This window comes from Perca fluviatilis, chromosome 17 (assembly GCF_010015445.1).
Source record: "Perca fluviatilis chromosome 17, GENO_Pfluv_1.0, whole genome shotgun sequence".
NCBI classification, from domain to species: domain Eukaryota; kingdom Metazoa; phylum Chordata; class Actinopteri; order Perciformes; family Percidae; genus Perca; species Perca fluviatilis.
In genome coordinates this window covers 13,337,403-13,353,212 of record NC_053128.1, presented here as the reverse complement: position 1 = coordinate 13,353,212, position 15,810 = coordinate 13,337,403, and positions in this window count along the sequence as shown.

Genomic DNA, 15,810 nt, shown 5'->3' with positions numbered 1-15,810 from the left:
TTAGAGCAAAAAGGTGCTCCGTATTTTGCTCAAGGACACTTCAGCGGGTTGTTTGCCATGATGTGGCAAGTGTTTCCTGGCGCGTACAGTTGGGCTTCATATCTTTAAACACCACTCTGCTGCACCCAATAATTTTCAGTGTAGATGTTCAGTCCATAAACACATAATGTCAAATCATGACCTGCTCCTCTTTACTTCCTGTAAATCATTGCCTATTTATAGAGATAATGGTCATTGCTGTGTAACAGCTGTGCCAGCCCACATAATGGATAATTAATACATTAAAACACTCAAATTGATACATGCAATGCTGTTCGTAAACTGTAATTTCATGAGCAGGCTGGTGGTCTCCCATTCTGATGCTGTAAGCAAGTATGTTTGTGCCTAAACAAGTAAGCAGGCAGTAGACTTAGAAGCAGGAGCAGTTGATGAGACAGGGTGATATTACAAAAGCGACAGAGAATAAGGATCAGTTCAGCCAGGGATCAATTCACTTTATCAACAATTCAAGTGTAGCTTTTTTGTGTTTTAATTGAATAGTTTGATAGTAGTTTTGACATTCCAAACACACACACCAGAGATGTATAGTAACGAAGTAGAACTACTTCACTAATGCACTTAAGTACTAAAAGGCTGTATGTGTACTCTACTGGAGTATTATTTTTTTCTCCTACTTCCACTTTTACTTCAGTACACATTTTCGATGAGTTTAATACTTTTACTCCGATAATTTTTTTTATGTGCTGCATCGTTACTCGTCACAATTATACAAATGTTATGAATCATTCCAAACCCACATTATCACTGCCAGAGCAGTAGATGGCTCTGTCACCAGGTTTGATGAAGCTGGCTCATCATTGAGCGAATCAAGCGATCAAGCTGTCTTATATTACTTTCGCTCTGCTGCCTGCCTGCATTGAGAACACTTGAGTTTTGTTAGTTTGTTTCGAGATGGAAGAACCAGAAGCACCACCTTCAACACCTTCAACTTGGAGTGATCGTGGCGGTGAAGGTGAGGAAGGAGACCACCACCTGGCCCTACTTAGAGTTCATGTTTTCATTTGTCGGAGTGAAAGACGATTCATATAGAATGAAGTGCCTACTCTGCCTCCTGAAAGATTGCGAAATAATGGCCTTCAAAAATTCACCGTTGAATTTGAAGAAACATATCAAGGTAAGTTACACATATAATACACAAATGGCACACCAGCTTGAGCTATCATTAAGCGCTAGCTAACTAAATTAGCTACCTGCGGTTCATGACATGCTGCAGTGTTGTACATTCCTGTCCTTGTACTGCTGCTACAGCCAAAGGAATTGTGAGTGTCCTTTAGGCTAAACATTTGAAATAATATAAACAATATGATATTCAAACTTTTGACTGCTTTCTTTAATAAGTACATAACACTTGTACTTTTACTTTCAGTACTTGAGTAGTACATTTTAAAATAAACTACTTGCAATACTTAAGTACAAACATTTTTGAGTACTTTAGTACTTACACTTAAGTGTGGTGCTTAAAGAGCACTTCAACTTCTACTCAAATCACTTTTTTGATAGAGCACTTGTACTTTTACTCAAGTCTGGGTCTCTAGTACTTTATACATGTCTGACACACACACACACACACACACACACACACACACACACACACACACACACAGTTTACCAATTACGATTGAGACTTAGATTTAGGGTCAGTAGTAGTTTTATCAAGTCATGATAGTTGCGGGTAGGTTTGGGGGATAGAAAACTATCAACGAGGGTCTTCACAAGCATAGGAGCAAGCAAGGACAATCCTATGTGTGTGTTCATATTTTTATTATACTAATTTGAGCCCCAACTGCTTGTCAAATGAGTCAGATGGTAAGGATTGCTAAGCACGCACTAGGCTACTTTACGTTTTATTTCCTTCCAGGAAGCCACTGGTTTTAGTTTATTTCAGTATGATATGAAAATCAACTTGCAGATGCTCTTGGTGTCAAGAATGTGTGGTCCGCGGCCCCCCTGCTCAGAGCAAATATACAGCTCAGCACACTTTTGTTTAAAAATATGTTGGTCACTTTATTTTTTTTTAAGTCACAGCCCTATTAACCTTTCTGAAAACACACAAACACTTTTTCACATTTTGTTCAAATAGAAGAAAGATTCGTACAGCTCTTCAATCCACGACAGTTAGTATGAAGCCTATAGCCTGCTGATGTTATCTCATTTACTCTGGTGACTCTCTTTACAGCCCAGGGATCTGTTCCAGCTGAAGTCTCTAATTGGAGTGATGTTGTCACTGTCAAGCCACAATTTCACATGGCAGATCCGCTGGTTCCATTCCATGCAATGAGCACCAGACTGTCGCAAAATAATCACAGAAACTTCTGTGCTGATGTGCACATCAAAATATGTTGCTGATAAATTATTCTACACTGTTTTAAAGCAAATCAACAGGCACATAAAAAAAACAATCAGTCCCTCCAGAAAAACGCGATTATGAGTTTGCATAATTCAATGCATAATCAGCCAAAATCCGCATATTTATGCGGGGGCCGCATTTTTTCAAATACGCCGCACTTTCACCGCATAAATTGCCGATTTCCGCGCAAAATATGCGGGGCTTGCATGATTTCATAATCTCCACATTTTCGTTGCAAAAAAGTCACCTATATTTTAGCAGAAAATTGAAAAATGTTGCGTTTACTTCACACAAGAGCAGCAGGGCGGACCGATATAGGGGCAAAGGGGGCAGCTGCCCCCACTGTAGGGCCTTGCCCCCCAGCTGCCCCCTAACTTTGGCATTCAAAAACTTTGCTTGTAAAACAAACTGCCACTATGTGCACAGGCTTCTTAAAACATTGAAACAAACAATTAATTTATATTAATTCATAATAAATAATAATTGTAGATGTAATCTTAGCCCCCTGCCCCTCAAATACTTAGCTACGTCCCTGCATCAAACGTGCAGAGCGCCGTTCGCACATTCAGGCTCGCACACAGCGAGTGTGCTCTGCGGTGTGGGGCCCTGCATCCCGGCAAAGACTGGAGCGACTGAGCTGCCCCCTCCCCCGAGCCTCTCAAAGTGAAGTCTGTTTCCCAGGTGAAGTTAAAACACACGTTTCATCTAAAGTTAAATTTGTAATAATTATAATGTCTGCTAAAGGCGAGTCAGCATCAACAACAGCGCGTCTGTTAGCCAAAAGTCAAATCGCTCCCTCGTGGGTTGTAAGCGCATTCTGCTGTTTGATTAGTTTGATTTCAGTAAAGACAAGAAGAGCATAATACAGAATATTACAAACTGGCATGTTTGAATTCATAACGTTTACAGAGGGTCGCCGTTTCGGTGGCGTTACGTTACAACACACTACACAGTGCTCGCTGAGACCGATCATTTGTATATGATTAGTTAAGGAGTAGGCTACTATAAAATCCACTTCCTCTCACATATCACGGCAATACGGCTGCACAAATTAAACCAGGCAACATACTTTACTGTCAAACTGGGAAAACAACAAATACAACGGGATTAAGAAGGCTAGTCTAAACATAACTGATGTGTGCATGTAATAAATCTCGTCTGATGTTATGTTTTTTAGGCTACTTATTAGCTACAGGGCCATACAGTGTAATGTAATACAATAATAACAAGAGCTTTTCACATCTTGACTTTTGCAGGCCAGAGTAGCTGGAGATATTAGCTGAAGCCTAAAAGTGGGGATATTGCCAGCCAAGAAAATCCTGAGTAGCACAGGAGGAAGAGGAGGAGGGAAATGAAGAAGGAGAAGACAGTAAACTGGAGAGACCAGGCAGGTCAGAGCAGGAGAAGACCACAGAAGGAGATGCAGAAATGAGTGAAAGAGAAGAGGGAAAGGAAGAATTGACAGTGAGGGATGAAGAGGAGGCTGCAGGTTCAGAGAGAGGGACAGAGGCAGAGAGTGATCAGGAGGATGAAGATGACAGAGAGGAAGAGGAGGCTGCAGTAACCCCTGGACCATATGGTTGGTTTATATTCTCCTTACATATAAATTGCGCACAGTAACATAACATGTCCTGTGACATGATGTGTTTTCAGTTTTGGCCTATTTCCATTCTGTTGTATATGTTATAGGGTTAGATATGTAAATATTTACATATACAACAACAGTTCACTCTTCTCAAGACACTTTACAGATAGAGTAGGTCTAGACCACACTCTTTAAGTTACAATGACCCAACAATTCTCCCAAGAGCAAGCATTTGGTGCAACAGAAACATCAGACATATCCAGGGTCTTGGTGGTCGCTGGTTACATACAGATGGATACAGATCTAGAGAATTATGATTCATAATAATGGTAATTATAGTAACAAAAAGATAATGGAACTATGAATAGAAATAATAGTTGTAGCAGTTTAGGGCGTAGCAGTTTAGGGCATAGCAGGGCGCTATGGGCGTAGTAGGGCATATCAGTTTATGTATGAGGGTTTCCACCGTCTTCCCCTGCCACCCTACCAAGATCTCTTGCTACCCCTTTGCCCCCATGTAAAATTTTCTAGATCCGCCACTGAAGAGCAGCCATTTTCCCCTATTGCCATGGGAACGTTATGAAGTAACGTAATTACGCAACGTGAACATCATCGAAAAGCAGGGTGTTGGGGGAATCACTTGTTTTTCTCTTTTTCATCAAACTGCAGTTTTTGCAAGTTCCCGCAATTTCATTGCATAAAATTGCATAAATATCCCGCATATTCCATAGCATTTTTTAAGAAAACATGCCGAATAATCAAGGATTTTTGCCTGCAACAATCACAAAAAAACTCTGCATTTTTTTGGAAGGACTGATCAATTAGGCTACAACTTCCCTCTCTGCTTATAACTCCCTCATGGCTGTTTGTTCCTGCCAGCACAGATTAGAAATTCAGAAATTCCTAACCTAAAAAAAATTATTAAAAAGTAAATAAAACCTAGGCCTATTTAATACCGGTAAAATAATTGTTTTTGCTTCACAGAAATTCACATGTAGGCTATACAATTAATTGAGCTTGTAGTTACTTAGGCCCAATACATTTTTTTTTTTATTTTGATAGTGTTGAACTGAGTAAAAGAACAAAAATGTCAGTTTTGGAAATTGATATTATTATTGGTGGCTTTTGCCAGAACACTTAAAAAAAAAAAGGGGAGTAGAAAACTGAAGGGGATGTTTGTCTATTGTCCAGTCAGTTTGAGAGAGAGGATGGAACTGACCTCATTTACAAAATGTGTGTTTATATTCTTGTTTTATAGCTACATACGAAATAATACTAGCAGCAGAAAAGAGTGTAAGGACAGCGAAAAAGGTTACGGACATTAAATGTTCAATGAAACACTGTTTAATATAACTTTGCGGGCTGTTGTTCTTAGCCGCCTAGCTATGCTAGCTCCAGTGCTTTCAAATCCTAACCACACTATTCCCCTCATGCTTTTGGTCAGCCCATACCAGGAACATTTACCAAGTGGATTTCAGGATGACAAGCCTACTTTAACTGGAATGTACCATCTACTCAGGTAAGCACAGTGTGGGCTAGCCTAAACCTCTATAAAGCATTCAATTAAAACACCAAAACAACAAATAATTTAAGATTTTTCAGTTAGGTAACTGCTTAGCCTACATAAAAAAGGAATTATGGACACAGACACAGACATATGTGACTACACCAACTTAGGTATAATGTAATCTACTAGATAACTATTTTACCCTTCGTTCCCCACTTGACTGTGCCCAGTCCCTTATTGCTTTGTGAACCTAATGATGCACACCTGTTTTCACTATTCACTAAATGAACTGCACCCACATCACCAAAGAACAACCACAACTGACACCTTTACAAATGAAATTACACAACGTAAACAAGGCTGTGCTCTGCTGTTTAAACAGCATGACTGATTAATTGGAATAATAAATTAGAATTCATGTTTAAAAACTAAAAGAAAATACTGGAGTTTAAATGTGTGTGCTGGACAAACAGTTTTTGTTGTTTTTGAAAATACCATTGCATTAACTGGGTTTTGTTTGCTCCATCTTGACAGATGAATATAAAACTATCTGACTTCTTGTTTCTCTGAGTTGCGTCATTAAGGCTGACCTCACCTTTTTATTTCTGACTTATTTTTGTCCCATTTCAGAGCATATTAAACAAAGATAGATTTAACTTTAATCACACATCGTGTCTGATCTGACTTCTCTACTGATTTTAATTTCTTGTTGAAGGACTAAACATTTTGCATGCAGTGACAGTAACTTTCATCAACAGTGATATAACCTACATCTACTATTTTATGCAAGTAGTTATGCTACCATGTATTGCTATCACTCAAATGTGAGCAATATTTTTGTAGCTACTGTTACTTGAATATTCAGAAAAGGGTATTACATGAATACATGATGAAAAGAGCACCAGTCAATAGTCTTTTTTTAAACTTCATCCAAAATGGCAAATACTTTAATTAACACATGTATCTCCTTTTCCACACATGTTGTGTTTTTGTCAGCGGTTGTTTTTATCCTTTATGTTTTGGCTTTCTAGTGGACTACAGACTAATTGTTGTTTGGCAGCATTATACTGTTGTATTTACAGAAGAAAAAACAGAGGCCGATCTGGCAAATGTCACTGTTTTTTTAGAAGAAAATCTATTTCCATCAGCCTTTACCACATCTTTTTTAATGATACATCAGCTATCCCCCCTCAGCCAAGTATAAAAAGATTTTTGCAGTTTTAAAAAACTTCTTTTTCTGAAAAGAAAGGTGGATAGAAGTGCAGTGACACGTATTAGCCACGCACGCACACACACACACACACACACACCACACACACACACACACAACACACACACACACACACACACACACACACACACACACACTACTTTTATTATTTATACTACTTCCAGTGAAGCAATTTCAGTTTCTTCATAAATATTAATATTGATTGCAGGTTTTGTTAAAATATATGGTTTAACAGTGAAGATGTGCATCTATAGTTTACCGGCTGAGAGGTTCTTCGAGGGCATGGACATTGGTGAGACAGTATGAATGTGTTTGGGTGGGTATGTGTGTGAGTGCATTGCCCTTTTTATGTACTGTGACAGACCTCATTCATTCATGTCAATATTTATCCAGTCCTCCAGGCTCAGAGTGGATCCTCTTCTCATCTATTTCATCACTCCTTCGAGACTCTCAGTGTAAGTGCGTGTGTGTATACAGGATATATATTTTCTGTCTTTACACAGATAGCAAGGAAGTGTGTGTTTGTGTCTGTGTTTGTGTGTAACCCCTGTGTATCTCATCCCTGGCAGAGGAAGAAGGGTAGTTTTGCCAAATTCTTGTTGCTTGTCTTTTCCAGCACTATTCTGGTAGAGAATTGTTCTCCCAATACAGCTAATGATGCCAAATCTGCTTTATGAAATCTGATTAGTAAAAATGTGCATGTCCTTCTTGTAACAACATGTTGTGGAATTTAAACAAGTTACAGAAGGGAAGTTATTTTAACATTCAAGAAATTATCACATAGTATGAATGCTGCTTTAACAAACAACGTCTGGGAGTTTAACAGGGGAGGACAGTCTCTAAGAATGCCTTAGGTACAATTCAAAACATGGAGCTTATTACGTTACATTTTAGTTAACACTATCAGAGAGGCATCTTTTGAATGCTATGGCAAAATGTGAGGCAGTGGTTTGTGGTGATGCTGCATTGGGTTGTGCATATTACAGTATATGGTGTTCATGGTGCTTTGTCCATCACAAAAGATCCAGCAGCTTGTGGAGTGTTAATTATTGTTTGAAAAACAAATACAGAGGATGAATATGGCTTGGGTTGTATTATCATTTAAAGAAGTTTTATGGTTCATTTTGATAAAAGAAAAAAAAAGTTTAATGAAATCTTAGTGCCTTAATTGTAAAAAGGAATGTTATTTTAAAGGTAATCTGTCTTCTCAATTATGTTTCAAGGGAACGTATTTTGTCCCGGATTACATTTTTGTTGGACATATTACAAATATGTTTCTAATCAAAGTCTGTGTTCAAAGTCCGCATAGGGAGGAGGTTGGAGAGTATTGATAGGTCAAATATAGGACTTTCACCCTGGAGGCCGATGTTTGTGTCCCTTGTGAAACCAAAAATTCAGTATAGGCGTACTTATCTAACTTAAGATATGTATCAAACGTAATAATTACTTGTTTCCTTCAAAACATAATTGACAATGCAGATTAGTTGTATGGAAACTGTATTTCTAAACCATGTTCACCATTTTAGTTTAGTATGCTAGCATGAGTATATGATTTAATTAGCACTGTGCAATGCAAAGTATAGATGATGCTGATGTGAATCAAACTACCCAAAAAACAACAACCAACTAAGAGCACGGCAATGCATTCAGTAGTTGTTGAGACATTTCACTAAACCCAACCTAAAAAAAGCAACCTAAAAAAGGATAAAGTTAAAAAAACATTTTCAGATGTTGAACAAAACACCAACTTTTCTATCACACGGGCATTCTACTGTCAATCATACTGGTCCAATTTAGCACCACTGATATGCTGACCTTTTCGGTCAACTGCGGTTGTGACAGTCAAGCTGATATGAGTAAAAAGGATTTATTGTAGAATCTTAAAGTGGTACTTTAATTCTCTCCTCCTCTCTCCTGGCTGAGAAGAGAGAGTGAGAGAGATGCAGACAGAGCTAACAGCTCAGTAGACTCCAATTAGAGGGAGGCGTGAGCGAGCCTCTCCCCTGCTCATCTGTTACCTCACTGGGTGCTATGGTGCTATGGATCCTAATGATAAAGAGTGATTTGAGGGCAAGAGGGAGACAACAGAGCATGGGATTTGGGGAGAAACAGAAGACAGAGGAGGGTGTGGCAGCGGGATGTCAGGACACCACAGAGTGACTTCATTTGAATTTGAAAGAAACTAATTTACAACATCCACCTTCCACAAGCTACAGCCTCAGAAATTATCATAGTCGTATCATGTCCTCTGTGGCACGATCTCAGAAACAATTTAATGATATAAAAGGTTGTTCATCTTAGGGTTTTTGGATTTCTTTATATTGTAGGATGTTCCTGCAATTTGTTCCAGTTTATAGCCTCAGTGCCTTTTTTATTTTATGAGACTCTGACACAGCACCCTCCCACTCCATCTATGCACCATGACTCGATCCACCATGCTTCCTTTGAATTTAGCTCACCACTTCAACCCACAGCTCTGACATACAGTATCATTACCCTATAACGTGGCTGTAGCTTTTGTGTTAGCAAACATTTGCCTACACATCCAGTCAAACACACTAGTAGCATTCATTTGGAGTTGTGTTTCTGTGTTCTGGGTTTCTCTCCACCAACTCCTGTATACTGCATGGACCTGTAGATTTCTTTACCAGCTGGTTGCTAACTGTATTTGTCTGCTGTACCAGGCCTGTCTACTAAATATTATATTCCCATACAACTAAACTGCATTCTCAAGTATGTTTTGAGGGTGAACATATTTTGTCCCAGGTTACGTTTGTTTTTTGATGTATCACACTATCTATCACTGGTACAATTATATTTCCCTTGACATGATAATTGTAATAGTAATTGAGAATGCAGTTTAGTTGTATGGAAAAATAGGCTAAAATGATGATGACAGAGATGTCACATAGGAAGCAATGCATTTTCGGACATTTTTTGTTTGATACATTGGAATCAACAGGACAACGGTAAGAGTAGATACACGGCAGGCTTTGGTATAATTTTCTGCATTTGAGAGAAGATAAGAAAGAAGATTCAGAACCAACCAAAATGAGAAAGAGACAGAAATAGGGCAGGGAGTATTCGTGAAGAAGCCTTCCCATAGTGAAAGAGATGGAGTTTCTTTTGGACCAAATACAATGTTAGGAACATGTCTAAAAGTGGCGTTGCTGTGTAAGGTGATCTCTTATAATAGAGCAATGTAGTAGCTAGGTAGTCTGCTTCCACTATATCTAACCCTGAGACTTAAGACTCTGAAGAGAAATTTCAGATAACTTTTCAGAGAAATAAGGCCAAGTAAGGGTTAGCTCCTCAACTATCAGGCCATCCAAACAGATCAACTTACTCCACGCCTAAGACAAATTGAAGAGAGGGTACAAGGGATTTATCTTTTGATCTGAGAAGACAACTTACCGTAACAGCCGTGAACTTGAAATCAAACTTTCCCTTGTGTGCACCACTTGTGCATCTTCTTTAATTCTTAGACCAACCACAAGTTATCTCTGCCTTGGAGGACCATTTTAAATTAGATCAGCAGCAGGGTTTAAATGAAGCTGACAACTTTCACAGTTGGCTCCTGCAACCATGCAGCAATGGTATCATGGAGATAAACAGAAAAGTGTTTATTCTTGACATGGGGAAGGGCTCTCCAGTCAGCAAAAATTATGATTAAAATGCAACCCAAACATGATTAATAAAACAGCACCGCTGCTATCACCTTAATGTTCTGAAAAGTCAAGGAAAACCCAATCAGTGTACTAGCTATCTTACTTTTTTTAAATAAACTTTCTTGCGTGCATAATGCTCTTTTGGCAAATTGTTTCAGGTCAACCATAACTTTCTGCCGCAGAGCTCAATTTAAAATCAAACCAGCATCAGACTTCAAACAAGGCTGACAACGTTCACAGTTTGGTCCCAGATTCTTGCATGGCTGGTGTTAGGAAAATGAACAAAGAGCAATGGTTTTCATGACATAGAGAGACTATCTAGTGTGAGAAAGAAAATGAAAACACTTTGAAAACAAGACACACCCCAGTGGTAGTGTTTAAAATGTGCAAAAGCCATAGAAAAACTGGTGTGGGCCTATCAGTGTCTGTCGGTGTGGAGCAGCTATATGTAAATGAACAACAGAGGGCAGTAAGATACTTTTAAATATCAATCGTGATGCATAAACAGATTACAGGCACCATTAATAGCAAGGAATCTGCAAAATGAATTCCTCCATTAGCACTTGAGCATCTGGTAAAATTCTCCAAAGTGTTATTGAGAAGGCAGGACATTCTGAATAAACCTTATTTGGGTAAACAGGATGCAGAAACATTTGAACCACGTCTTTGGAAATGAGTGTGAACATCGTTATCCTATTATCCTTTGTATTACACTGCTGATTGACCACTATGCACTGTGGGAGCCATGATTAAAAATTTAGCTCATAGACCACACTTGGTTGTTTGTTTGCAATGTTGCTTCTTGAGTTTTTTATTAAAATGTGTTGTATATTTATTGCAATGGTATTGACCTGTTTCCTTTTCATTATGTGATATGCAATAGAGTGGATGGAAGGATTTTGCAGTGCAACAGAAAAACACATTGTATCGTATTGTAAACTTCTGTTAAAAATGGAATACAGACATTTTGAAGTATTAAAGGTATCTTTAAATGTATATTGATTAGCTAGAAGTTATGTTTGCACGAATATTCATTGAGGGTGTAATGTCATATTTTGGAGGGAGGTCTATTTGGGAGGAAAGTCTCTGCAAATAGGGGTTTATTGTTTGTAAGAAGTAGGCATTTACCAGACAGGAAGGGTCAAATAGACTTTTTTTAAAGCAGACATCTTGGCTTGTCATAGTAGGAAAAGCACAGGTGTAATTGATGAAATAAAAAATGACTGCATTCCATTTAGAGGAGGTCTTTTCAGGGTGCTGCTATTGTGCATGCTGGCTCACTGTCATGGCTTAATCGAACTAGGCCATCATTAATGAAATTAGTTTCCCCTGTGCTTTTCTACTAAGATAAGTCAAAATGTGAGACTGTCCTCCTCCGACCCCATAGGTTGTTTGTACAAGCAGCTTATTATTTACATTTATTGTCAGGCTGTATAAGTTATGACTGGAGCAAAGCAGGAAATTATGTAACGTGCTATTACTGTAAGACCAAGAAAGTCAATTTAGGGCAGATTGGTCACACAAGCAAAGGACTTTGATCCAGGAGACCGCTGTCCGTGTCTGGGTTGAAAACAAAAGTCAACGTTGAGTTATTTTAACTTAACACAACAAGCGTAGCTACTTCAAGTTCTATGTCACGTGTATTATTATGTCTGATTTTACGCAATCCACAATCTTTTCCTGAACTTAACCAAGTTGATGTGATGCCTAAATATTAGCTTACCTGTTCACCACATATTTAAAACAAACATTTGGGTTTCCTAGGAAGGGGATGGCATGACTCGCCCCACTCTGCTTCTTACCTTCGTTGGTTGGATTGGTTAGGTTTAGGCATGAAGAGGGAGATTGGATAGGGTTAGGGTAAGATATCAAGGTATGCCAATCTAAGGCAGAGTAGGGCGTGTCATACGTAGCTTCATTATCCCAGGAAAAGAAATACTGCGTTTAAAACTATGACCGTTACGTCTAGGTATGAGGACATGTTGATCTCGTGCCACCACTAGGGGCGCCAATTTAAGAAATGGTCCTGCGGGTCGTATTAGAGGGTAGGGATAAAGGACCTATGAGGTCGTATAAGATTGGCTTCCGTGAATGGCACCTCGACAAATATGTGATACATTAAAAACTGTTTATATGGTGAATTTATCTGGCGTGGCTACAAGGCTAGTAGTGGAGGCTAAGTGCAAGTTTTTCCTGTTCTTCCCATTTTACCGATACTGAATGATTACAGTATAAGGAAGGACAACATTGAGTGGCATTATGGGAAGTGTAGGATTCCGAGTTTTTAAAGCATGACCCATACAAAGGATTAAAGTCAGGGTATTGATGAAAACATTATTTTTCCAATCTGTTTCTCACAAGTCCCTTAACTTTAGGGGAGAGGAATAGTAAAGTACTGGATTGCCTTTTTGGTAAAATGCTTAAACTTTTTAGACTGGACACTCTGAATATTACATTGCATAATTTTCTATTTTTAGTTCATACAATAACTCGTTGTGGGGGTTGTCAACAATCAAACAACATGTTTCCATGTCTCCTCCTGCTCACTTTCACCTATGTGCTTCTTCCCCCTCCATCTTCATTCTTGTCTCCCTCTTCATCCCTTCTTGTATCCTCCTCCTCTTTAATACTTTATCTTATCTTTATCACTTTATCTCCATCTTTTGTCTACAGCCCCTATTTCTTTTCCTACCATCTCCGTCTTTTATCTCCTCTTCTATTCTATTCTCTCCTTCGTCCTCTCCTCATTCTTCAGTCCACCCCCAGGTTCATTTATCAGTATAAGGGCTGACTAAGCAGCTGTTGGTGTTATCATGTTTTTTCATACATTGATTAGAGAAACAGATACAATCGATAGCCCCACAGGGCCACGTAGGACTTTCATAGAGAATTAGCAAGCAGATGGATTTCAGAGGCTGAGTGTTAGCTGCTGTAGCTCAGCACAGACCCAGACTCCCTTAACTCCAATTCATAAAACCGTAGAGGGGGCTGTTGGATTATAATATCTATTAGTGTCTGCGAGATAAACATGCAGCTATATCCCAAAATCTCCAGACTCTTACTGGATATGGAGAGAAATGGTTACATCTGGAAAGGAGGCAATACTTCTTCTTCCACCATCAGATATTGAAAAAAAATTACACAAATGTTACTTTAGTAGATAAACTAACACACAGTCACGCATGCACGCCCATGCACGCGCAAACACACACACACACACACACACACACACACACACACACACACACACACACACACACACACACACACACACACACACACACACACACACACAAAGAGGCTGCAAGTGATAACCTCAATGCTGGTCAAATCAAGATTGGAAAGATTGAACGCCATAGGACTTCTGGATTCAGCCTCCAGGTCTCAAGGCTACATGAAAAAACAACAAACAGTCTTTTATGCTGTTTCTCATAGCGTCGTTAAACAAACACTTGTTAACCTGTGCTGTCTACTGCTGTTATGTGGATGTTATCTCCCTGGCCACTCTGTGTTGTTTACCATGCCATTTATTGGTTTGTGGTATTTGTTTTATCATAGCTGTTCTCCAAAGCGAGTGGATGAAACCCAATTTTACCCCCTGGGCACAATCTGATTACAGTTTTAATTCCCAAATGTAAATCTATCTTCACTTTCTGGTGTGGAATGTTTGAGAAAGGCTTTGAGCTTTTTGTCTCATATAAATGATGGATGTCCACTTGCTGTGAGCTGCTCCCGGATTTATTTATCAATGATGCAAACATTGTGGTCTTCATCGTGTGTGATAAATAAAATTACAGTCAGGATACACTGAGCAGACATTTCTCCTCATCTGATATTTTGTGTCTATCTTTGCATGTGCATAACACTTCTTTTTTGACAACTCTTTTTCATTTGACTTATTACGCAGTGTGAGGAATTTGCAACTGATCACGTTACAGTAATGCGGCTAAATAGTGCCACACAGAAATTAAATTAATAGTTGAAAAATTATTCATAAGTCTGTCAACATCCTGTTGAATGAATGATAATGGTCCTCATGTTTCTACTGTCGTTAACAAAGTGATAAACCTGTAGAGGTAAAATAGGAGGCAAACTGATTAAAAATTCTTAATTCAGCTACAATCAGGAGGCCAGCCTTTGGAAGCCTTTCATCCTTCTCTGCTTGAAGTCTGTGTCATGCTCTCTTCCAAACATAGTTTGAGTTTTTCTCTCCTGCATCCTTCACACATCCACAGATGTCCGAGATAGTGCAGAGACAAACACACCTGTGCATCAGATAACCTTCATCCTGCTACAATTTCTGCTGTGCACATCATTTCTTCATCAATATGTGGAAGATTTAGATATCTTCCTTCTGTGGACTGAGGAGTAAGGTCTTCAAGGAGGAAGATTTGCCTTAAAAACATAGTTGTCTATTGGTGGTATTTTCATATCCCTGCTGCAAAAAAAGGGTGACATTATGTCTCCAGTCAAGCAGCGTTTCATTTTGATAGCAGGACATATTTTCTGCTTACCACAACAGCAGCTTTAAATGTCAGGTTTTGGTGTCAGTCCCTCACAATCGAATAATCATAATCAGAATCAGAAATCAGAAAGGGCTTTTTTTTGCCAAGTACGTTTTTTACACATACAAGGAATTTGTCATGGTGTTGCTGATGCATGTCACACATTCTCTAAATATAAGAAGGATAAAAAGAATATAAACAATATAAGTATAAACATATACACACAGTATGTATTAATAAAGATAAAAATAGAATGTAAAATAAAATAAGGTAAACAGTAATAAAAAGGAACGCTACAGCAGAGTAGGTACAGTGGCATGTAGAGCCAAAGGTGAGGTGTGGAGAGAGTTAGGGTGGGTTCCGGGCCTTGTTGGTAAGGCTAGTGGCAGAGGGGAAAAAACTGTTCATGTGGCGTGTGCTTTTGGTCCTGATGGACCTCAGCCTCCTTCCAGAGGGGAGTGGCTCAAAGAGTTTGTGCCCGGGGTGGGAGGGGTCAGCCACAATCTTTGCAGCACGCTTCAGAGTCCTGGTGGCGTACAGGTCCTGGAGCGGTGGCAGATTGCAGCCAATGGCCTTCTCTGCAGACCGAACGACACACTGCAGTCTGCCCTTGTCCTTGGCAGTGGCAGCAGCGTACTAGATGGTGATGGAGGATGTGAGGATGGACTCAATGATGGCTGTGTAGAAGTGCACCATCATTGTCTTTGGCATGTTGAATTTCTTCAGCTGCCGCAGGAAGTACATCCTCTGTTGTGCTTTCTTGATGAGGGAGCTGATGTTCAGCTCCCACTTGAGGTCATAGGAGATGATAGTTCCCAGGAAGCGGAAAGACTCCACAGAGTCAATTGTGGAGCCACAGAGGGTGATGGGGGCAGGTGAGGCTGGGTTCTTCCTGAAGTCCACAACC